This window comes from Stegostoma tigrinum, chromosome 25 (assembly GCF_030684315.1).
Source record: "Stegostoma tigrinum isolate sSteTig4 chromosome 25, sSteTig4.hap1, whole genome shotgun sequence".
NCBI lineage: Eukaryota > Metazoa > Chordata > Chondrichthyes > Orectolobiformes > Stegostomatidae > Stegostoma > Stegostoma tigrinum.
This window is the reverse complement of record NC_081378.1, coordinates 35,523,788-35,550,115: the sequence shown is the minus strand read 5'-3', so window position 1 is coordinate 35,550,115 and position 26,328 is coordinate 35,523,788. Positions and strand designations below refer to the sequence as shown.

The 26,328-nt window shown below is 39.7% G+C and overlaps 1 protein-coding gene across 3 annotated transcripts in view; it reads right to left on the bottom strand.

The window, feature by feature from the left end:
- The window catches only part of bltp3b (bridge-like lipid transfer protein family member 3B), a 120,614-nt gene that overhangs the window by 93,186 nt on the left and 1,100 nt on the right, over positions 1-26,328 (bottom strand). The gene's annotated exons all lie outside the window — the stretch shown is intronic.

Below are 26,328 nucleotides of genomic sequence, written 5' to 3'. Positions count from 1 at the left end.
AAAAGTTTCCTCTAGCTCAGACAAGCTACCAATTTGCTCAGACGCACTGTGACACATCAGCAGCACAGACCAAACACACAATGGAAGAGGCACTTCAGGACACCCTGGCACGTGAACCTATGTGGAAATTACCTGGAAAGTTCTAAATTTTCAGTGGACAATTTCCTCTCTGTGTCAAATAACCGAGACAGGGTTGTGGTTCAAGCTCCACAAATACTTCAGGACATAATCCAGGCTGCCATTAAAAGCTGATGTGAATGCTCCTGAGATGCTGCTTGGCCTGCTGTGTTCATCCAGCTTCACACTTTATTATCTGCCATTAAAAGCTTTTTTCCAGATGTGATGTAATGTCAGAAGAAGAGATGCTTGCTGATGATTGTGCAACGTTCAGAGCCAGCTGCAACTCTTCAAATATTGAATCAATCAAGACCAGCACTTAGCAAGGCCTGGGCTGCTAAATGGCAAGTAACATTCAAAACATCCACGCGTCAGTCAACAATCATCTCCAGCAACGTACAATCTCAACACCTCCCCTTGATGTTTAATAACACTACCAGAATTTCTACCAATATCCTGACCTCACTGTTGACTAGGAACTTAACTGGTCAATAAATGTCAAGATGATAGAATTCAAAAATCAATTACCCATATGTTCTATCATCTATTTTACTACCCGAGACTTGCAGAAATGGAAAAGCTTTTTAAAACTGCACCAAAACACTGGCTTAATACAACCACAGGGCTCATCTGACCAACAGAGGCCAGCCAAGTTTGGTAAAACTGACGTGGATTAGACCAAAGGCAGGCTGAGCTCTAGTAATTTTACCCCTAAGTGCAATTATGATGTCAGACTGCATGGGAATCATGGAAATGTCCTCATCTCTCATTTTCTTTGCATCATGAGGATCTTCACGTTAGAAATGAAACATCAACTGCCATTACCAAGAGAGTTGGAATTAAGAATGTAAAACTGAACAAAGGCTTAGGGAGGCACTCTCCCCCCTGCCCCCACTCCCAATAGATGGATACAGGTGACAGCATTAATTGGAAAGAAAGAGGACCTAGAAATTTACAAATAAGTGCAACATTTGCTACTGCTGACAGCAGCCAAGAACCAAACCTCAACCTCAGGTTATAACCTCACATCCGAAGGACACTTAAAAGCAGTTCAAACATTTTTTTTATCCTCCTTAGTGTTGATGTGTGCACATTTTGGATGGACAGGTGCGGGGGATGATTACAGGTGATGTTTGAGTCACAAATGCAGGCTGCATTTTTAAAAAATTTTTCTTTTCAGGCAGGCAACAAACTTGCGCTTTCTCAAGAAAAGATGAGCATGGACTCTTGATTGCTTACAGTAAAAAGTTAACTACGTTTTGTCTCAACAAAGTTCCTGCCTTGTGCCCACTGAGGATGCTGAAAAGAAGGTAACTTTTCATCCATCCTCATCTGGTTGTATGAATATGGATACAAAACAAGAAAGGATAGAGGTTGACATTGCAATTCGGTTCCTAGCTGTCCAAAGCCATGGACACATCACAAATCAGGATGGTAATGTTGTACTCTCCACTTGCCGAGATGTAACCACACAACACCACCCTGGACAAAGCATGATTGGTAGACATTCGCCATTTAAAAAATCCACTCCCTTCATCACCGGGATGCAGTGGCATCAAGTATGAACCACCGGTAAGATGCACAGCAGCAGCTGCCAAGTTTCTTTCCACAGCAGTTTCCAACTGACAATCTCTATCATGGAGAACAACAACAGTGGGTACTGATAAATACAGTCATCTACAACTTTCCCTACAAGCCACAAAGCATCCTGACTTGGAACCATAATCCTTTGCTGTCACTGGATCTGAAGTGTGGGACTTGGACAATACTGTGGATATTTCATCACGACGTGGACTATAGCAGTTCAAAGAACCAGCTTACCATCACCTTCTGATGGGAAATAAGGGTTCAAATGGTAACCTTTCCAGCAACACTCAAAACCCACTGATGATTACAGAACTAAAATCAGGACCTGTCTGGTTATTCTGAAGGTTCAGTTGAAGATTCACAATTCACTAATTGGAAGATGACAGCACTCTCCTTGTGTTCCAAACAACATAAACAAAACAGAGGTTGGCCACTGGTTTCACAGCCATTTTGTCAGGCCTTACAACACTTGCCTACATTTACAAATATCTTAGTATCCAGCACTAAGAAATATCCAACAGCAGTGCCATGCATCAAAATAAGTTTCAACCCAGAGAACAGATTTAAAGCTAACCACCGGAGAGAATGCACACTAAGACATTTCCTAGACTCCGAGTCACTTATAAGTGCAGCCTTCTTAATTATCATAAAAATTAGAGAACATAGCTTATTGAATACAAAGATGGGCAGTAATTTGCTTGCAGGTAATACCATAAGCATGCGCAATCCTATTTTTGGAGCTTCTGTGAATTTTCCATTGTTCATGGACAGCGCTATTACTAGCAAGTCTAAAATTCTATGCATGCCTTCAAAACACAGCAAAACCAACTTTAGAAATACGTGCACATATCCAAATATGGTTCTTTGGGCTCTTTCTCACATCCTTCAGACAACACTGAATTTAGTCTCAGTAGATGGTGAGACCTTGCTGTAGACCAGTTGGCTGCAATATCTATCTACAAAATAACGCTCATACAAGGCAGTGGAAAAGTATCTTAAGGTGTTTGTATTGAAAATTGTACATGGAATTTTCAAATTATCAAATGGGAATAATAGAATATAGAACATTACATCGCAGTACAGGCCCTTCAGCTCTCGATGTTGCACCGACCTATGAAACCAATCTGAAGCCCATCTAACCTACACTATTCCATTATCATCCATATGTTTATCCAATGACCATCTAAGTGCCCTTAAAGTTGGCCAGTCTACTACTATTGCAGTATTAATATTACTTCTTCTCTCTAACGAAAACAGCCTCAAGTCTCTTAGCCTTTCCTCAGAAGTCCTTCCCTCTACACCAGGCAACAACCTGGTAAATCTCCTCTGCACCCTTTCCAATGCTTCTACATCCTTCCTATAATGCGGTGACCAGACCTGTATGCAATATTCCAAGTGTGGCCGCACCAGAGTTTTGTACAGCTGCAACATGACCTCATGGCTCCAAAACTCGATCCCTCTACCAATAAAACCTAATACACCGTACGCCTTCTTAACACCCCTATCAACCCGAGTGGCAACTTTCTGGGATCGATGCACATGGACACCGAGATCTCTTTGTTCATCCACACTACCAAGAATCTTGTCATTAGCCCAGTACTCTGCATTCCTGTTACTCCTACCAAAGTGAATCACCTCACACTTTTCCACATTAAACTCCATTCGCCACCTCTCAGCCCAGCTCTGCAGCTAATCTACGTCCCTCTGTAACCTGCAACATCCTTCCGTACTATCCACAACCCCACAGACTTTAGTGTCATCCACAAATTTACTAACCCATCCTTCTATGCCCTCATCCAGGTCATTTATAAAAATGAAAGAGCAGTGGCCCCAAAACAGATCCTTGCAGTACACCATGAGTAACTGAACTCCAGGATGAACATTTCCCATGAACTACCACCCTCTGTCTTGTTACAGCTAGCCAATTTCTGATCCAAATCTAATCTGGCTTCCAAGATTAGAACAAAGCAGTACTTTCGGGGTGGTAGAAATAAAATGTATTGCAAGCAAAATTAATATTGAACTGAAGTCACTTTGCTTAAATTAGTGCAAGAACAATAGTATCTTGATTTGAAATCACAAACAACATTTTATTGCATTTATTTTCCAGTTTTATTCTGTACAGAAATAAAATTACCTTTTATATTTGGCATGCAAAGGTCATTTAACTGAAGAAAGTTAAATCAGTTTTTCAAAAAAATCATAAATATTAAGTTTGCATGCACAGTTTAACTGTGGACTCAAAATTAGCAGTGGATAAACCACATTCAGGTTTGTAGCTAGTACCTAGCCTAACGTCTGAGTCACATGAACCAATAAGAATCAATAGTATTTAAACAGTACTACTAAAATTTCAAGCTAACATAGAACATAGAACAGTACAGCACAGAACAGGCCCTTCAGCCCACAATGTTGTGCCGACCATTGATCCCCATGTATGCACCCTCAAATTTCTGTGACCATATGCATGTCCAGCAGTCTCTTAAATGTTTTTGTACGTACACACTGGAAGCCAAGTCTATATAAGTCTGTTGTTTACAATGTTGCTAACGATAAGATTGTACTACTTTCAAACAACTGGGAACAGAATAAAGATGTATTTCTAGTTTTTTTTCCTCTGACATGTAGCAATGTTTATGTTGTATACAACATTTCACACAATTTCAATCTTTGAAAATGGTTTGTAAATTCAAATTAGGTCAATGAAAATGAACATTTTACAATGTAACACTAGACAGTATTATTTTCAATTAAGACCTACCTTCACTACACAGCACGACTGTCCAATCTGATCAGCAACTAACAAGATATTAAACTGCTGCGACAAATCGTAAACAATAAAGAAAAGATTCCTGGTAGACAGTGAATATGGGAAAACTGTGAACCATGGTTCTGGCAAAACCCATATGGTGGGTACGTGAAAATTTGCTTTTAGTGCATATGCCTACCAGTACTTGTGATCATTAAAAAGTATCCCTGACCATTTGATTGAAAAGGAAAACAAACTTAATCAGCAGTTACTTCCTCCAAACATGCAACTAAAATTAAGAGCACTATGAAGTTTCATTATCTCCACTAATATTCTACTGTTTTAGTATGTAATTCAACATCCTGTTGACTTTTGGTTATTTATTAGTGTTTTTTTTTAAATCAGCTTCATCCTTAGATATTTCAACGCTGCTTATGAAATGTGCTGTCTATTTTCCTTGCTACATGAAGTATTTTGTCTGCATTAAATTTCACCTCTATATTTTGCCAACATGCATTTATTTTCCAACTGATCCTGTAATTTCTGATCTGTCTCATCCAAGTGCACAAACTCCACACCTGTAGTTCTTTCAGCAACTTGGATGCAAGCCATCTGATCCAGGCAACTTAATCTATTACGAGTAGAGCCAGCCTTCTTTCTTCTCCATTTTCACCCTCTGTTCTTCTACCTTTATTATCAGATTATTCTTCCTTAGTAAATACCTGTGCAAAAAGATCAGATTAACAATGCCTAGCCTTGTCCTGTATCTCTAAGCATTTATCACTTTTAATGCCCACTCCACCTGCTTACTATTTACGTGCCAGTCGAAGATTTTCCCTTCTAACTTGACTATCATTGTATTTTCATGCTCTTTCTTCGCTAGTCTTACTTTCCTCTTAACCGCCCTTCTTAATGCATTGTACTAACTTTAGTTCTAACTTACCTGATTCTTCTATCTTTCACCATTGTTGGAATGGACGTAGCTTGTACCTAAAGCATGACTTCCTTAAAGATCATCCATTGTTGCACTGTAGTGCTCCCTGTCAGTGTATGGCTCAGTTTTCCCCTGCCTAGATCTCTTTTTCTCAATGGAACACAACAAATCAATGTTTATCAAATTCCTTGTGTCCTTCTATTATTAATCTAAACCTCAAGATATGTTGTCCCCGGAGTCATTTGGCCCACTTGACTCACTTCATTACCAAGATCCTGATAGTATGGTCACACTTATGTTGCTTCTTAATTTTTCTAAATAAATTTTGTCCTTCTTCTCTCAAGGAAATGCCTTATTTCTAAGGTTTTCCCCAATCAGTACTGCCAACCCACCTCCATTTTTATCCTCTCCACCTTTTCCAACGCTTCTGATGTTCTTATATACTAAATGTCTATTTTTCACCATTCTGAACCACAATGTTACATGAACAACCAATGAATCTCAAGGAATAATTACATTTTTCTAGATTAAACCATAGTCTTTTGCTATTAGAAAGCTTATTTCAAATATATACTTTGTTCAAGCCTGTAATTCCCTTCACATTAGTTAAGTAACAAATTTCCTCCTCAGTAATCTAAGTCAAGATGATAAATGCAAGGAGCTAGCACCACATGATTAATCCACAATTCCAGTTTTCTCCCATCTTCTTTCCTTATTTGGATGAGTAACATTTGCTCCTGTTAACCAAGAGGATGCCAACTGTACGGAACCAGCATTCCAGAGATATAGGGTTTCAAATAGCAGAAAGAATAAAAACACAATAAAGAAGCAAAAATGTGTCAAACATAAGGTCACTTAAAACTTGGCTGCAACACAATTTTCTTCAAAGATAAATGTATATTGTGTCATGCAGATAAATATACTTTCAGTACATGAAATATATGTATAAAGTTTAAAAGTGATAGCCCAAAATAAATTAGTTCTATATCATCTGTAATTATAGAAATACACATAAAAACATTGAAAATAAATCAAAGACCAAAAGCCTTCATGTGCGTTACAGGGTGCAAGTGGCTTAAATGAAGGACTTCTTATTGCTTAAGTTACATGAGAGCTCGCACTACAATTAAGCTATGGAAATTCTTCGCTCGTTAATGTATTGTATGTGCAGTACAAATATCACGTTGGAAATGCACACCTCCAGACACTATCAGATATCTAGTTAGTTATTCAGACAATTGCTACTAGTACAACACCAGCATTGAGTGCAAAACCACCACAGCTGCTTTACTGGCTTGCAGAAGATCAAGATCATCAACAACCAACCTTCACTAGAATAAGATGATAAAATGTGAGGCTGGATGAACACAGCAGGCCCAGCAGCATCTCAGGAGCACAAAAGCTGACGTTTCGGGCCTGGACCCTTCATCAGAGAGGGGGATGGGGTGAGGGTTCTGGAATAAATAGGGAGAGAGAGGGGGAGGTGGACCGAAGATGGAGAGAAAAGAAGATAGGTGGAGAGGAGAGTATAGGTGGGGAGGTAGGGAGGGGATAGGTCCAGGGAAGATGGACAGGTCAAGGAGGTGGGATGAGGTTAGTAGGTAGGAGATGGAGGTGTGGCTTGGGGTGGGAGGAAGGGATGGGTGAGAGGAAGAACAGGTTAGGGAGGCAGAGACAGGCTGGACTGGTTTTGGGTTGCAGTGGGTGGAGGGGAAGAGCTGGGCTGGTTGTGTGGTGCAGTGGGGGGAGGGGACGAACTGGGCTGGTTTTGGGATGCGGTGGGGGAAGGGGAAATTTTGAAGCTGGTGAAGTCCACATTGATACCATTGGGCTGCAGGGTTCCCAAGCGGAATATGAGTTGCTGTTCCTGCAACCTTCGGGTGGCATCATTGTGGCACTGCAGGAGGCCCATGATGGACATGTCATCTAAAGAATGGGAGGGGGGAGTGGAAATTGTTCGCGACTGGGAGGTGCAGTTGTTTATTGCGAACCGAGCGGTCTCCACCTATCTTCTTTTCTCTCCATTATTGGTCCGCCTCCCCCTCTCTCCCTATTTATTCCAGAACCCTCACCCCATCCCCCTCTCTGATGAAGGGTCTAGGCCCAAAACGTCAGCTTTTGTGCTCCTGAGATGCTGCTGGGCCTGCTGTGTTCATCCAGCCTCACATTTTATCATCTTGGATTCTCCAGCATCTGCAGTTCCCATTATCACTTCACTAGAATAATTTAGTTCTACAACCGCTGCTAGAGTACAATGTAAATGGTGTGGCTTCTGAACTAACAGACCAAGAACACCCCAGCGCACGATATTTTAAATGAAGTTTTTTTTTCCTTTGAAGGTGATGCAAAAAGTTTCAATATATAGTTTCTTCCACACAAACACTAAACTGAATATAGAAGAACAAAGTTGAGAGGTTATATCTAATTGAGGTCACCATGCGTTAAGTGCTTTATTGTTCCATCATCTTATCCAGTACACAGTAAAAAGAAATAGTGTTTAATGCCAAAACAGAACAGCTCAAGCATAACGCAGCACAGAATAGAAGTAGGTTATCCATCTGGTCTGCTGCTTCATTTAATAAGATATTGCGAACCTTTACATCAACTATTTTCTACTCCCATCCCCATCGCCCTCCTTTCCAGAGATGGAAAAGTTATTTGACTTCAGCATTGAATGTACTCAATTACTGAACATTCTCACTGCTCTGAGCAGACAATTCCAAAGAGCTACAAACCTTTGAATGAAAAACGTTACCAATTCGAAATGAAGTGGTAAATTTTTTAGTTTAGATTATGATCCTGAATTCAATGACATTTTTATTTGCCGCATAAGTTCGGAAAATTTTCACTTTCCAGCCCTTCAAGAATTTTATATTTCTATGAAATAATCTTTCCTTCATCTATAAGAAAGAATTTTCACCCATTCTAGGTATTTTTGAATCACCCTGTTTAGACATGTTATTAGATATGTCTGGGGCAGGTGGGACTTGAACCTGGATCTCCTGATCCAGAGGCAGAGACTCTGCTATTGTATCGCCAGAGCCCCTTTTGGCCCATTCTATTCATTCTCTCCAGTGGTCTCATTCTGGGGAATCTGTCAATCTTGGGATCTTTATTTTAATTTCCTCTAGTACAGATATTTTCCTTCCTTGGGTAATGGAGTTTAACAATTGTATTCTTTACTCCTAGGCTTCAGTGAGCAGAAAAATAGTTCGTTAGCCACATTCTGATGGATTGAGAGCAAATGCTGGTGGGTAGCGTATAATAGCCTCAATAACAAATCAGCTAAGAATTCAGCTTTTTTGAAAAAGTACTTTTAAGAAAAAGCCAGCAATATACGAATTGTTTGGTTTTGTATAATTAGATAGCTAATACAGTCACATATGAAGGTAACCTTGGGAGGCATGGTGGCTCGGTAGTTAGCACTGTCGCCTCACAGCACCGGGGGCCCAAGTTCATTTGCACTCTCAGGTGACTGTCTGCATGGAGTTTGCACGTTCTCCCCATGTCTGTGGGCTTCCTCCCACAGTCCAAACATATACAGGTTAGGTGGGTTGGTCATGGGAAATGCAGGGTTGCAGGGATAGTGGGAGAAGAGGTGAATCAGATGGCTGATGTGGACTTAATGGGCCAAATGGCCTGCTTCCTTACTGGAGGGATTCTAGGTAAATTTCAAGTTTATTTGCAGATGCTCACAAATCCATTATCTGCAAGGAATTGCACTCTTCTATTGTTTTTTGATCCCGAACTTCCTCAGAACAGCTGCAAGTCGGAGTTGACAAACACACGGAGCTCTTGTTCTTCAGTTTTCAAAAAAAGTCAGAGCACTAGAACATACAAAAACTAACCTCTTTTTCCCAAAATGCTTTGACACTTTTTCATATCAATTCTTCTTTAGTTTATTGAAATTACCACCACCATAGATTCTGTCTTGTTAAACTTCTGTTCTGGGCAACTTCCGATATGCCTTTGAGCATGCCCCTTACCAGATGGAAACAGTTAGGTACTGTGGTCAGCACACATATGGTGGGCTATGGGGGGCTTGTTCCTGTGCTCTACAGTTCTACATTTTAGATCAATGCTGGGCAAATGGTGGAGGGAATCAATGTTTAAGGTGGACTGCAGAATGCTGATCAAATGGGTTCCTTTGTTCTTCATGATGGCAGCTTCTTGAATGTTGTTGGAGCTGTTCTAATTCAAGTAACTGAAGAATACAGCACCAGATTTTAAACAAAACAGGCATATTTCATCTTGGCAAAGCTTGTCCCTAAATCATTCAGCCAGCCAATTTTTACAAAGACTAGGGAGCTGGCCAAATCACACTCAATTAATCGATTAACATTTGTTAGATTAATTCTGGTAATGAGAAAACACATGCCACAACATTCAAAATATAGTGCTGATAAATTCAAGTGATACACAGCATTTTTGTTGTTGTAACAATTAAAACTATTTCACAACGCAGTTATAACAATATACTTTGTTTTGGATATTCAAGGACAGACTGAGTCGCTTTTGTCAGAATTGAAGACGGATGTGATGGTCTTGTGATATTATCGCTAGACTATTATTACAGAGACCTTGGTAATGCTCTGGAAACCTGGGTTTGAATCCCGTCATGGCAGGTGGTGGAATTTGAATTCAATAAACATCTGGAAATTAAGAGTCTAATGATAACAAATCTCCATTGACCATTGTTGATTGTCAGTAAAAATACATGTCCCCTTTAGGAAAGAAAACTGTCTTCCTCACCTGATGTGGCCTACATGTGACTCCAGATTCAAAGTAATGTAGTTGACTAGGGATGGGTAATAAATGCTGGCCTGGCCAGAAATGCCCACATCCCATGAATGAATAAAAAGATCAAAAGCAGCCTCCAGGTGAGGACTGAAGTAAGGAACAAAACAAAGTCATTCCACTCTGCAGATCACGACTGGTGGTCAGTTTAGTATTGGTTGAAGAGTTTTCCATCTAGCTGGTATTTAACACTCATTCGTTTCGTCTGTCCAAAAAGGCCAACTCCAAACTTTAAAACTGTGCCCTCTAGTTCTTAAACCTTTCACATGCCAGAAAGCATCTGATCTTTGAGTAGAATAAACACTCAGAATGCAAATTGCTCCCAGGCTATCACACAGCCTGTTTGACGACTGACATTTTGATAGTGCCGGTTTCAAATCTCCTACTAAAGATAGTTGCAGTAATCTCATCACTAAATTACAAGACAGTGATATCAGGTTCTTGGACATCAAAATCTCTGGAGAATAATCCACAATCATGGGATTGGCTTGATCAAATGCTTTGGACAGGTAGACAATGCAGTGAACAGCACCTGGTGGTGTTCTCTACATTTTTCTTGGATTTCCCTAGCAACAAAGACCATGCCAGAATTTCCTCTTGAAGGTTTAAAAGACACTGTGTCTCTTGTAGGATTTCCTCAGCCATAGGAAGTAGGTGGTTCAAATGAATGGGTGCTCAAACCTTCCAGGCTATGGACAACATGGAAAGACATCTTAATAGTTCCTGCAACTTGATTTAATTTCTTCTTGAAGGCTAATACATATGTCAACTCAGGCCTGATCAGTCAAATATTCCAACACGGATTTACGTTTTAAGTCGAAATTCTGGAATCCATTTAGCACTTAGTTAATGTACATACAAACATTGTAAAAACAGGTAATTTGATCCAACAATGCCTCTCTGCCATGCGATAAGATTATGGCTGGTTTGTTTGAATTTCAAATTCCATATTCCCACCTCAACCAGACATAACCTCAGATTCTTGGCATTTCAAATCCAGCGACCCTTCTTCACGACACTGAAGGGTAACTGAACTCAAAACTTTACAAAAAAACTTAGCTGTGCTTTCCCTCTACAAATGCTGCCAGACTGCGGAGGTTCTCCAGCAATTTGTGAACCATTTCAGATTTCCAGCCTCTGCAGTTCTTGGTTTAAAAAAGTATTTTATATTAGCCTCAGATTTTTATTTCGCAAAGCAATCAATCTGTCTTAGCATTCCAACTTTGAGGTAGAGAATTGCAAAGGTACACAAAGTCTCCTCCTCTCTGTTCTAAAAGGTAATCCTCAAATTTTAGAAATGTGGTCCCAGTTCCAGATTCATCCACAGGAGAAAACATCTTTTTACCACACATCTTGCTGAAACCAAGTTCACTTCAAGTCATCCTTCACTCCTTCAAATTGCAGTGGGAACAAGGCCAGTCCATCTAACCTTTCTTCAAAGTCCACCTGCTCATTTCAGGTGTCAATCGGGTAACCCTCCTCAGAACTACCTCAAACTTATTGGCATCCTTCCCAAAAAGAGGAAACAAAACCGCACACAGCATTTGAGATGTGGACTCACAAATGCCCTTCATAACTGAAGAATAACATTCCTGTCATGATGAAGTAATTCATTCCATTAACCTTCTTGATCAAATGCTCATGTGCACTAACGTTTTGCAAATCATACACAAGATGATGTAGATCTCTCTGTATCTCAGAATTCCAAAGGCCCTGCTTTTAAGTAATGTTCTGCCTTTTCATTCTCCTTGCCAAAGCAAATGTCACATTTTCTCACATTATACTTCAGTTGTTGTTTGACTTTTGTCCACTCTCTATGCCTCTGTTATAGCATACTTGACAGTCTGTCCTTCAGTTATCTGAGTATTCAGCTTTCCTGCCTTTGCTCCCAAAGTCATTGGCATAAGAAATTGAGGGACAGCACTGCAAGTTCGGAGCAAACTACACAAAGACACCTTCAGGCCCATTGCTTTTCAATTTAATCCATGGAGTTGGGGGTGGAGGAAGATGAGACACAGAAAGACAGACAGCATTCACTTTGGTAATTTTGTATGCCTACTTGTTTCAGAAAAGCCTCCGGTTACTACAAATTATTTTCCGCCTGTTGACAGAAGCTGACAATTTTGCAATCTGAAAACTGAAATGCTTGCCAAGGAACATAACCCAGAGAAATTTATAAAACCCTTTGAGTTTTATTTGCACAAGTTCAGGTTTATTCATTCCGAAGATATTGAGACTGCTGGCCAAATCCACTCAACTTGAAATGCAACTGACTGGGTTACTGTCTAGCTAAATGCAGTTTGTGGTTTGAACTTCTGCCAAGCCGGAACAGTGCCTTGATACAAGTGACAAGGCACCAAGAATGATTTCACCCTTACTTGGGCTAGATTTCATTCAGCTCCCAAAGGAAAAAATTCAGTATTTGAGTGATTAAATGCTTTTCATTTAGTATGTACCTATGATAATTCAGTCAGTTTGCAAAGTAATTCTTGACATGGCTGTACATCAAGTCATATTATATGACAGTGGAAACTTCATAATCAATGGTCTCACGCAGAAAAACAAAGCACCATTTATTTACTTGAGACACTGGAAAGATTGCGTCAAATCAGAATCGGTGAATTGTTCATAAATGCACACTATAGGAAATTGAGACTACAGACTAGCACAACACAGAACAACATAGTTTAAATTATTTTCCGCCTCCTCTCCCAACTTCACTCCTTCCTTTCTTGAGAGTTATGTCAGAGCAAATTTCCAAATGCAGCAGAGCTCTATAATTTATTTCACGCACAATCTTTGACAGCAATTACCAACTTAAATAGTAACAGACACTTGTACAGCCAGGACCTTATCAACCTGTCCTTCAATCTTCAAAGATTTGTGGATTTTCATTGTCTGGGTGTTCTGTTCTCACAACCCACCAACTCCCATCCGCATCTGCCAGCAGAATAATAGCCAACATCTGCCAGAAAAGTGATTATTGTCAGACTGCCACTCTGCTCAAACTTGTAGTAGCATTAAAAAAGACATGTTTATTGGAGGATCTTCTGACTGTAGCTTTAGCAGAAACGTGGTGCACAGAATCCACCAGGAAGGACATTCATTTCAGTGCTGTTGGATCAGGTAAAAAATAAGACACAGAGATCTCCTGAGATGCTGCTGGGCCTGTTGTGTTCATCCAGCCTCACATTTTATTGTCTTGGATTCTCCAGCATCTGCAGTTCCCATTATCACTCACTCAAAAATAAGACACACCCACTTTTTACAGCTCTGGCTAGCACAATGAGCTGAAAGGTCCAGTCTGAACGTACACTAATTGGCAAATAGATGAGTAGATGAATCAGTGAACAGGTCAGGAAGGATCTGGGGTTAGTGTTGCATCAGCAAGAGCGGATTTGGAGGTGGAAACAGATGGATTCAATTGTAAAGTTAACCAGGAGTTAGACTAGGTTTTCTCTTTCCAATATTTTCTGGGTAACTATCCAGGTAAGACCCTCAGAACTGTCCAAAACTTACCAGAAATTCCCATCGAATTCAGCAAATCAGGGCTTCTGCAGGATCCTGATACTTACCTTGGGTCATCTGTGACAATACGAACATCTCAAAGAACATCAGTTTACAAATATCCAAATTAAACTTTAATCTGCCATTTTCCTGTTTCATCAGTTTACTGATTTTCTTTCTCCTGGAGCCTGTTATGACCCTACCCATTATTTACAACATGCTTTTTGTATCACCCACAATTGCCCTTCTTACACTGAAGTACAGGTCACTTTATTTCGAACAAGACAGACTATGGTTTACATACTAACATAATCATAAAAGTTTATATGAATTAACAGCCTAAGAATCCAGATCTTGTTTTATTAAATGATTGCATGTGTCTTCTAAAGATTTAGAACCCTACTTCTCAGGCAGCCCAGGTTCATGTCCAACTTTCCAGTGGTGTATAAGAACATCTCGGAACAGTTTGACCAGAAAAATAGGTAAGATACCTAGCCAGCATCACCCATATGCCATGAACAAGAAAAAAAACTTAAAACAGCATTTTAATTCTTATCAACACTATTTATTCATGTTGTTTGGAAAGTTAAAGAAAATATCTTAACTAAACAACTTGGTATCAATCACTTCTTAATCGCTCAAAGTGCTGTGCAGAATTTATTTAATAACAAAAATCTTATAAAAAAATGTGTATAACTTTCAGCCAATGTACAACACATTGGAGAAAATTTTGCATATGTTACAACATTCAAAATGTTTCCCATTTCAAGTTCAAACAAAACAAATGAACACAAACTCCGATAAGCAAGAATACTGGAAGTACTAAGTAACTAAGAGTACTGAAATCTGAGAAGCTCACATTCTGCCTGCCCCACATCATTTTCTGCAAAACTATTTTTAGGCAGAAAACCATACGCACAAAGCAGAAATTTACTATTGAATATCACTACTCCAAATTACTCTCCATAGTTACAAAGCAACTTTTCCAAATTTACTATCTGTGCACTTTACACTTCTCATTACAGAAACATTGGAATTGTATGAATTTTCTACCCCATGTTGAAATTACACAAAAAAAATGTTTAATATTCATTCATATAGATCAGATTAGGCTAAGAATACCTAGTCAAAAACCTACAACTGAATCATGACATCCTTTGTTTGACTTAGAAAATGTGATTTCAAAAGCAAACAGATTTAATTGTCTTACAATTAAAAACATTCCTGTCTAAAAGCAGTACAAGTACATTTTAAAATTAAAGATAACTAGGTGTAGAGCTGGATGAACACAGCAGGCCGCGCAGCATCAGAGGAGCAGGAAGCCTGACGTTTTGGGCCAAGAAGTCCAAGCCCAAAACGTCAGCCTTCCTGCTTGGCCTGCTGTGTGCATCCAGCTCTATATCTTGTCATCTCAGATTCTCCAGCATCTGCAGTTCCCACTATCTCTGATACACTTTAAAACTGGCAGTTTTGAAAAAAAAATGAAGTTGGATTATATAACAGAAAACTGTGTGCTGGCATTGATTAAATTGTAACTATCGTCCTATATGTCGGGGAGTTAGAAATTTGAGATCACACCAAATAGTTTACTACTATCCAATCATTTAAAATTCTGTTAACTGCAGTTGCCAAAACTACATGAAAACATTATACTGAACAACATAGATTTGGGTAATTTTATACTGTTAATTAGAATATATTGTTTCAATCTAAGATTTTAAAAATGAGTGCATCAGAACAGAAAGCATTGTGTACAGTAAGAACATAATCTGGGTTATTGCATTAGATTAGATTAGATTAGATTCCCTACAGTGTGAAAACAGGCCCTTCGGCCCAACAAGTCCACACCGCCCCTCGAAGCATCCCATCCAGACCCATTCCCCGATAGCCCACACATCCCTGAACACTACCGGTAATTTAGCATGGCCGATCCACCTAGCCTGCACATCTTTGGACTGTGGGAGGAAACCAGAGCATCTGGAGGAAACCCACGCAGATATGGGGAGAACATGCAAACAGTCAGTCACCCAAGGCTGGAATCGGGTCCCTGGCTCTGTGAGGCTGCAGTGCTAACCACTGAGCCACGCTGCAGCATTCCTTTGTCAGAAGATCCCATCTTTTAAATTATATGTTAAAGAGAGGCTTGGCCTGGCTGGTCAGAGGGATGGAAACAATACCGTAGCACCAACTGAAAGGAAGCTTTCCTAGAGTCATTAGTGATTCCTCAAATAATGCAAGCAGATTCCTCATCATTCATATCATTGCCTTTTGGGGCCTTGTAGATGAACTGTCTGCATGTTGGCTTTAAAAACAATGATGACCTCAGTTCAAAAAGTTATTAATTGGCTGTGAAATTATTTAGATCATGCTGAGAATCTGAGGGTCTGAGTGCTATAGAACTGCAAATGTGCTTGAATGCATTCAAGAACACAATTTTTAGAGCCACTTAGATGCCCTCATTGAACAATGACAAATCTTCAAAATTATGAATCTTAGGTGCTATTCCCAGTCCTCAGCTGCGATTACACTTCTGCACACCTTACAACAAAAGTGATTAATGAGATCAAGAACAGAAATCCCAAGAAATTTTAATCAATAGTAGAGCATCATCTTCACCAAAATTAGTTAATTCAGCGCAATCAGGGCAATCCAATCTTTAAACAAATGAAAATTTTGAAACTTGCAACTAAAAATGAAAATGACCAACTGCCAGCTGAAAAGGGAATCACACAGAAGTGTATCATGCAATCCAAACATTGCTAATCGAAGTCCTGCTAAAATGTGTTACAACAAGGTCCAGAGCTGGATAAACACAGCAGGCCAAACAGCACTGACGCAGGAAAGCTGACTTTTCAGGTCTAGACGCATCTTCAGAAATGGGAGAGGGGAAGGGGATTCTGAAATAAACAGGGAGGGGGGGAGATGGGTAGAAGATGGATAAAGGAGAAGCTAGGTGGAGAGGAGAAAGACAGGTCAGAGGGGCGGGGCCCTACACCTCCCCCCTTCACCCCCATCCCAGGCCCAAAGAAGACCTTCCACAAACAGATGTTCACCTGCACATCTGTTCATGGGGTATACTGTATCTGCTATTCCCGACGTGGCCTCTTCTACATTGGGGAAACCACGTGGTGTCTTGGGGACCGCTTTACGGAACACCTACACTCGGCTCGCAACAAACATCTGCACCTCCCAATCACGAACTATTTCAACTCCCCCTCCCACTCCTTGGATGACATGGCCATCCTGGGCCTTCTGCAGTGCCACAACGATGCCACACGAAGGTAACAGGAACAGCAACTCATATTCTGCTTGGGAATCCTGCAGCCCAATGGTATCAATGTGGACTTCACAAGCTTCAAAATCTCGCCTCCCAAAATCAGCCCAGCTCATCCCCACCTCCCTAACCTGTCCTTCCTCCCACCTCAAGCCCCAACCCCATCTCCTACCGGCCAACCTCATCCCACCTCCTTGACCTGATCTATCCCTCCCTAACTCTCAACCTAAATTCACCTTTACTATCTCCAACTGCACCTCTTTGACCTGTCTGTCTCCTCTCCACCTATCTTCTCCTCTATCCACCTCCCCATCTCTCCCTATTTATTTCAGAATCCCCTTCCCCTCCCCCATTTCTGAAGAAGGGTCTAGGCCCAAAACGGCAGCCTTCCTGCTCCTCTGATGCTGCTTGGCCGGCTGTGTTCATCCAGCTCTACACTTTGACATCTCAGATTTTCCAGCATCAACAGCTCCTACTATCTCCTGCTAAAATGTCATGTCTTACCACTTTGAAATGAGCATTACAACAACAAATGTTGCAATAGCCCCAACTATTCAAATGGGCTTTTGCTTCAAAGTGCACTGCAGTTACAAACCAAGTATTCAAAAAAAAAAATTCACGTCAGAAGCTTGCTTAGCTTTGTTGGATACATGGCTGGTTTGCAATGCAGTCTGGTATATTATGATCAGCACAGTGAGTCAGTGGTTAGCACTGCTGTCTCTGCAGAGCCAGAAACCCAGGTTCATTTTTGCATTCATTCTTCCCATGTCTGCATGGGTTTCCTTCTTCAGTCCAAAGGCATGCAGATAAGATTCAGTGGCCACGCTATATTGCCCAGTTTCCAGGGATGTTCAGGTTAGATGGAAATTCATGGGAAATGCAAGACTACACAGATAGGTTAAAGGGGTGGATTTGGGTGGGATGTTGTTCAGAGGTTTGGTGTGAATTCGATGGGTTGAATGATCTTTTTACACACTGTAGGGATTCTATGGTGTTAATAGCATGTATTCAATTCCCACAGCAACTGAGTTTACCATGAACGATTAATCTTTTCAACCTCTCCCCTCACCTGAGGTGTGCTCACCCTCAGGTTAAACCACCACTTGTCATCTCTCTAATGATACAGCAGTCCCAGTAAGATTATAGGTGACTGTTATTAAAAAGCACATGTACTTGAAAGATGCAGTTATTTCTTTGTTTGTTCTGTTACATGGAATTTACAAAACACAAATCAGTTGTTCAGCCAAAGGAGTGCAAATCAGTCTTCACCTCCAGGTCAGCAATATTTATGATTACATGTGTTCAATTGGTGTCTATAATTCATTCTTCTTGCAAGCACCTAGCATATTGTCAATACTGTATTGCTGTGCCCTCCTTCAGTCATCAACTTAGGCAGCACATTCCATTGCGCTGTGTAAAAATGCTTCTTCTGCTTCCCGATTAGAAATCCCTTACATTTCAAATCCTATCTACATCCCTTCATTCAAGGCCTCTTAAATCAATATTTCCTTTCTTCATTTAAATATCTTATCAGATAATATCACGATCTCCACTATTCTAACAAGAATGAAGTAACAAATGGGTTTTGACATCAGATGAAGGATTAGGCCATGGTGAGCTTATATGAAGAAAGAGAACGCCCGCTTTGTAGAACCACAAAAGTTGTGTTGTCAAATCAGTCCCAGACGTTCCTAGCTCTTGAGCCGTTTTTCAGAAGGTCCTGGACCCAAACAAACGAGCCCTGTAGAAGTTGTCACTCCAAATTTCTGATGCAAAAATGAATACTCGATTGTCCAAACCAAACCCCTTCTTCACTATCACTGGGACTCCACTTCCAAGGAACTGTGAACCTGTACCCCAAGGTCTCTTGGTTCAGCAACACCCCAAGACTTTACCATTAAGTGTTCAAGTGCTGCCCTGATTTGTCTTTCCAAAACGTAGCACCTCACATTTACCTAAATTAAATTCCTTCTGCCACTCCTCATCCCATTGGCCCATCTGATCAAGATCCTTTTATACTGAGGTAACCTTCTTCACCGTCCACTACATCTCTAATTTTGGTGTCATCTGCAAACTTACTAACCAAACCTCCTATGTCCACATATGAATAACTTATCTAAATGATTAAAAGCAGTGGACCTCGCACCAATCGCTGTAGTACACCATAGTCCCAGGCCTCCAGTCGGAAAAGCAACCCTCTACCACCAACCTCGAGCCAGTTCTTTATCCAATAGCTAGTTCTCCTTCTAATCTGTACGATCTACTCTTGCTAACCAGTCTACCGTGAGGAACCTTGTTGAATACCTAACTAAAGAACACTGGTTTGGCCATGATTGGAATTCTGGTCTCCCTGCTATAGGAAAGTTGTTGTGAAACTTCAAAACGTTCAGAAAAGATTTACAAGAATGTTGCCGGGGTTGGAGGTATTGAGCTACAGGAAGAGGCTGTAAAGTCTGGGACTATTTTCCCTGGACCTTATGCATGTTTATAAAATCAGGAGGGATATCGAAAGGGAAAATAGACAAGGTCTTTTTACTAGGGTGGGGGGAGTCTAGTGCATGTATGAGCTGCCAGAGGAAGTGGTGGAGGCTGGTATAATTACAACATTTAAAAGGGATATTGATGTGTGTATGAATTCAAAGTGTTTAGAAGGATATGTGCCAAATGCTGGAAAATGGGACTTGATTAATTTAGGATATCTGGTCAGTACAGACGAGTTGGACTGAAGGGTCTGTTTCCATGCTGTATGACTCTATTAGCCCTCAACAGTTACAGCATGTGTAGTACCTATTAGCTTAAATGCCAGTGTGAATTAAAATTGAACGTTAGTTCATGGGTTCAGCCGTTCTTCACGGTTCTTCGCATGAACTTCATTTGGGAGATGAAAGAAATGAGAGGGAACGATGTTTTGTCACCAAACTGTATTTTGCACGGTGACTCTTCTGAAACAGAATAAAACTTACTTTGACTTATCTATTTGGAACCAAGACATTGCAGTGGCCTCCATCACCAATTCTTTGCCCCTTTTGTTCTGTTCCTCCTCATAAACTTGCTAATGTCCCCTGGTTCTGATGAAACATCACTGAGTTGAAATGGCAACTCTACCTGTCTCCGGAAATGCTAACTGATTTTCTATTTGCATTTCTATTCTGCATTTTCTGTTTTTATTTCATACATTGATTTATTTTTTGCGGTTCTCCCACATGGCTAAGTTAGTTCAAAGACAGATAAAAATAATTTGCTCCAGCTTTGTCAAAATGCAAAACTATAATTTACTGCTTCAACCAGCATTGTTAAGCACCTTCAAAGTTATTCAATTGTAGTTTGACTCAATTCTTCTGCCTTCTTTTCTATAGACTACGTTGCCCATGTGATTCCCCGCACTTGCTTTTCTCAGAAGCACATCCACAAAAATTTTCAACACCCCATTGTTTTTCCACAGGTCAAACGTTAAAAGAAAATCTCTTTCTTTACCCCACCAGTCCAAAATGACTGAACACCCTCAATACTGTTTAACAGTATGCCTGAAATCTGAATTACGAAAATGTGTCACCACCAGTAGATGGGGACGGTGATGGCCTAGTGCTATTATCACTAGACTATTAATCTAGACACCAGATAATGTTTTGCGAACCTGAGTTTGAATCCCACTGTGGCAAATGGTGAAATCTGAATTCAATAATAATACGGAATTAAGAGTCTAATGATGACCATGAAATCATTGCCAATTGTCAAGAAAAATGCCCTTTAGGGAAGGAAATCTGCCATCCTTATCTGGTCCGGCCTACATGTGACTTCAGACCCACAACAATATGGTTGACTCCTAACTGCCCTCTGGGCAATTCAGGATGGACAAGAAATGCTGGTCTGCACAGTGATGCCCACATCCCATGAATGAATTACAAAAAAAAATTGGAATGAAGATCTTGCAGTATATCATTCCACATTGTACGAGTTCACTATACCATCATGCTGCCTGACCTTGTATCTCTCAGCTAAATTATTGAAGTCCTTCCTCTGCTTCTTATTTTTTTTAAATCAGATGCAGTTAACATTCAATATAAACTCGAACACCAGTAATACAACACTGTTGAAACAAAGAAGCAGGTTCGTGTGACTTTTAGAACTGATGACACATACTTGACAAATGTATTGTTCAAAGAGCCAAGTGGATATCAGGTCACTTTAAGGACCAACTGAAATAAACCTCCTTGTTTATCTGGTGGCTCTTCATTGTATCACGTGGAGCAAATTAAATTTCAGTTTAAGGAATGCCAGTCCTTTAACCTGTCATACTTATCCAGACAAGCATGCTAGAGACTAACTTACAAACTTTCACCTGATCTTATATGCAAAAAGGCAGATTCATAGCGTTTACTTTTACTCAATGTTATAGCCTGGATTGCATAAGCTTGTCTTTATGTTAATTTAGGGTAAAATAAGAGCACAACTAAAAATATTCTGTTCTTCTTTAAATTCGGAAGATTTTGTTAATACATGAATAACTTAAATGTTAAAGTTCTCACACTGCTCAAGTATCCAACAAATTGATGATTTAATACCAACGTGAAGCATTTTAACGGTCTAAACTAAAGGACTGAAAACTACCCCCTTGGTAAGTAAAATAATCGTCTGGCCAGAGATATAACATTTATGAAATAAATTTCAGTTTCAACAACAGAAATCTGCATTGGACTGGCCAACCAAGAAAGGAACTGTTCCATGTATGTATGATAAGTAATCAAGGAAATTTACATGATAAAAATCAAAGTATACAGTATTCTTTCAGTCACCACCACACAAGAAGAAAACAAACTTCTATTTAGATAGGGCCTTATGTTCTCATGAAATCCCAAAGTTTTCCATATCCAAGGCAACTTTTGAAGTAATTCAACATTTTCAAGTCAACAAATGTAGCAGTTCAATTTATACACAGCAATGTCTACAATAGGAACCAATTCGATGGCCAGACAAACTGAGTCATGTGGCCCAAGAGGGCCAGGTCAAAAAGAGAATATTGCAGAACTTAAAGAATAAGCCCACTGGATCTTGTAGAGTTCTCACTTGAACAATAAACCACCGATCGCATCATAAGTATAGCATTCCAATAACACAGACGTGTCCAAGTATCACACTGAAACATTGGTTCAGTTGTGGTATTGATGTGATAATTGAAGAATCCACCATTTTTGTATAATTGGTCTAATCCAAATAGTCAAGACTGAACAGGCATTTCATGGGAAAAATTTAAATTCAGCAACTGGTGTGTCGGTATCAGCACATTACAACAAGCATGGCCACTTCCAGGCTATCAAAAAAGCCTTTATTTTTGGCCTCCAGATACAGAATAAATAAAATGTTACCATAGGCACAATATTCAAAATAGATGCAAATGGTGTAAAATGCTTCTTCAGCCTCACTGACTGCTTAATGACAACAGTCCTGGTAAAGTCATTAATGAGATGTTATAGATTTGAGCAATGGCTTTTCCAAGTGGGACACTAATGTTTTCAGCAATAAAAAGGTAAAGCACAAAATTATTCATTGCAGTGTTCAGAATGATCATGAAAGTTTGAAAACATACCCAATTCTCCTGAGAAAATTTAAGTGCAGGATAGCAACGCAATCCCATTGATTGAACAATTCAGTTTATTGGAACTGGACTTTCTTAGGGAAAAAAAATCACAACACTGTGGTGCGGATCATAAATTTTACAATCCATACGTCTGTACAGGTTCTCTTGTGGGAATTTTACCTTCACATATCATTATTCAGTCTCTCAACAAGGAAACCATGGAATGGCTAATTGATAGCCAAAGCAAGAATTGACATGATGTATGCAGACTTCTTAACTGGTTAGATTTAACCAATTAAATTTCATTCAGTTCAAAAAAATGTTAGAAGGCTCTTGTGGTGCAGTGATTACGTTGCCCAGATTCAAGTCCCACCCACTCCAGAGGTGTGTAGTAACATCACTGACCAGGTTGATAAGAAAATATCCAAACTGAAATACTGCAAATTTGAGGTTCTTTTCTGTTTTTGGCAAATAACCTGGAGTAATTACATCACAATCATGTTGCAGAAATTTACTTCTACATCACAATCATTATTGTGTGATCATCATATACCATGAACACAGAATGTTGCAAGCTAAGACCATGAGGCTTTGAAGTTCCAGGTTGTTGATGGAGCCTAAAATTTGCCTAGTATGACATTGGCATGCATCAAGGCAGGGGGGATAAATGAAGCCTAACTACTGGCATGCACAAATCTTATTACAATAATATAAAATTATGCAAATCAGACCTCCTTCAGATATCAACTCCACCCAAACATTCTGCTCACCTCTGTAAAACAGTGTGGTAACTAACATGTTGTGGCACACCACAAGAAGAGAAATCCATTTAAAGTGGTATCATTTTTCTTCCAGTTATTACGTTACACTTATTTATTTTTTTCAATGTATCTGCTGATGTACTTCAGTAATCTAGAATTACAGCATTTTTTCCCTCCGATTGTGTTATCCTTCATTATTACTAGCATTTGGATTACATCAAGCAAGATGGTGAGGGTGAATATCCTTTTGTGGGTTCCAATTATGGCTTAAATGACACAGAGGAGTTCAAGATGGGTCAACTAATGTAGTCAGTCATGTCTTCTGGTCATACATTGTACAATCAAATGGCTCATTTGCAGAAAGCCTATTTTGCATTTTTTTAAAATAACTTGACATTTATAGAGAATCCTTCTTCACCAACAGCCTGCGCCAAAATCATTCACAGTCAACAAAATATGTTAAGTGTATTGTTCTGTAGGCAAGCACACTAACCAGCTTGCTCACAACAAACACCCACAGCAACAAGGCAAATGATTAGCTAATCAAATTCACAATGTTAAACATTGACAAGACCCCAGGAGAACTTCCTTATGTTTCTTTTCCAAGGGATGTTTGAGGATCTCCCTTCTGCCATCCATCCCAAAATGTAGGCAAGGTCTCTATTTGTTTAAACTGAAAAACAGAAGTCTAATAGTACATTACTTCCTCTGTACTTTACCAGATTCAAATTAAACACTCAAGCCTTGAATAGGGTTTGAATGCACATCTTTCTGACGCTAAAGCAAGAACACCACCATCCCCTTGTGAAGCTATGGTGACAAAGTCATTTCCTTTGATATTTGCCCAGATATGGCAACCAAAACCAGTTTTATCCATAATATAGTATTTCACCAAATTGTAACACCTGCTGAAGGATAGACTATAGCAACAACTGGAACATGATCAGCTCATCCTGTGGAACTAAGAGATACAGAAAGTTTCCGTATTGTTGGACTGTAGCAAGCGAGCAAATCAGAAGAGATATCTGCCACATCATTCAGTTTTCAGTCCAGATATTAGGTATTATAAGCAGTTATTAATTAGACACGAAGGACAGTTATGATAGATGACAAAGCTATTTTGAGCTCAAGGTTTGGCATGTGGCATCTGTACAAGCAGAGTTCCTTGTTTCAATCTCAGCCTGAACAAAAAGGATTTGCACTAATGTTCAATGGGCAACTGATCATAGAAACATCCTTCTGTACACCGTCAAAGACGTAGTGTTAAAATGGTATAGCACACTATCTACAGTTTTGGACAAAGAGTACATTGTGTTGAAGAGAAAGGTGAAAATTAGGTAGGCTCTAATGAGACCTCCACGTTGATCAGAGTTGACCCCAGTAAGAAATTCCAGGAGAGACCGAGTCCCTCAAACTAGATAAGAAGGGAATGCGTACTGCATTCCCTGGAAACTACCTCTACCTATCTGGAAGCTGCACACTCAGTTCTGGCACCAAGAACAGGTGCGCAGAATGGTTAAGTGTAAAGCGATAAATTACATGTCCCAAAGGGCATGAAAGATCTCAATTTAAGTTCAAGTCATGCGTGGATGGGCCTACTATTTACTAAAATATGTAAACAACCATGGGAACACCTACCTACCTTCAATCTTCAACTGATAACAGCAAATTTCTTCCTCATTTATATCCAGCCACAAGGGACTGGTTGACGATATTGTTCAATCAGTGATCTCCCTTCAAGCAGCTTGCTGCAAAATTGTTTACAGTTCTGAACAGGACCATACTTCTCTGATGCAAGATGTGCACTGAAATCTCCAACTAAAGTGAGCAGTTTATCTATGTGGCTTTGTTATGCTCTCCCGACACATTCAATGGTAGATATCGTCCTGCCAAATGTTATGCTTACCAGACAAGCATATTACAATCCAAGTTATTTGGCCAGCAATTTCATATAGCAATAACCTATTCATATTAGAAGTTCAAGAGTTCAAATTAAATCCGCCTCCTGAGCTCCCAGGAAAGGCAGATTTTTATTGAGAACTAAATCCAAATCATTGAGGCCAAAAACAATCAGAGCAATACACATAATGAGTGACTTAAAAAGATGAAGACATTAATTAGATCTAACATGTTAGTAGTTTAAAGATAATCTTAAATATTTAATAATACTTTCCACTACAACATATTAAATGATGAACATTGCTGGTGATTGCTAATGGCCCACAAGAGGATGGTGGTGATGAGGTTCCTTCTCCAGCCACTGGATTGCGTGGCAAAGTGTTGTACCATCGGGAATTCCAACGCTCTGACTGAATATCAACGAATGAACAACAATATATTTCCAAGAAATAAGAAAGCATCCACATTGACAGATGCAAAACAGAGGTCAACTAAAAGCACAAGTCTTTTTTAAACTCATTAATTTGTTTGCAAGGTCAATATTAACTGCCTACTGCTGACTGCCATTGAGAAAGTGGTGTTAAACTCTCTTCTTGAGCCACTGCATCTATGTGGTGAGGGTACTTTCACGGCAATTATACATTGGTTGTGCTGTTTTGGTACAACTGAATTGTGTGCTGGGCCATTTCAGAGCACAGTCAAGAGTCAACTACATCAGTAATTTGTCACAAGTATGCCTGGTGAGGTAACAACTACAAGTTTTCTTCCCTCAACAACATTGCAATTACATATTCACCACACTGATACCTGATTGTTCTTCCAGATTTTTTCAAATCCACAGTTGGGACCCCAGGTGTTGCAGCCTACTGTCCCTAATGTTCAATTTAAACTCTACTCTTATATTCTAATTTTACTCAGAATAACTGTTTTTGGCTTTTAATGAAAATGATCAAAATGCTCTGTTCTGGACAAGGAGAAAGAAGCACTTGCAGTTTTGAACAAAGTGTTGACCAAGCCCCAATATTTATACTTCATTAATGAAAGGACGGCATATACCCTGAACTTGTGTCACCCTTATACTATATATAGCTTGACAAGGTGACATTAAATCCTAGATTTTTCGTTCAC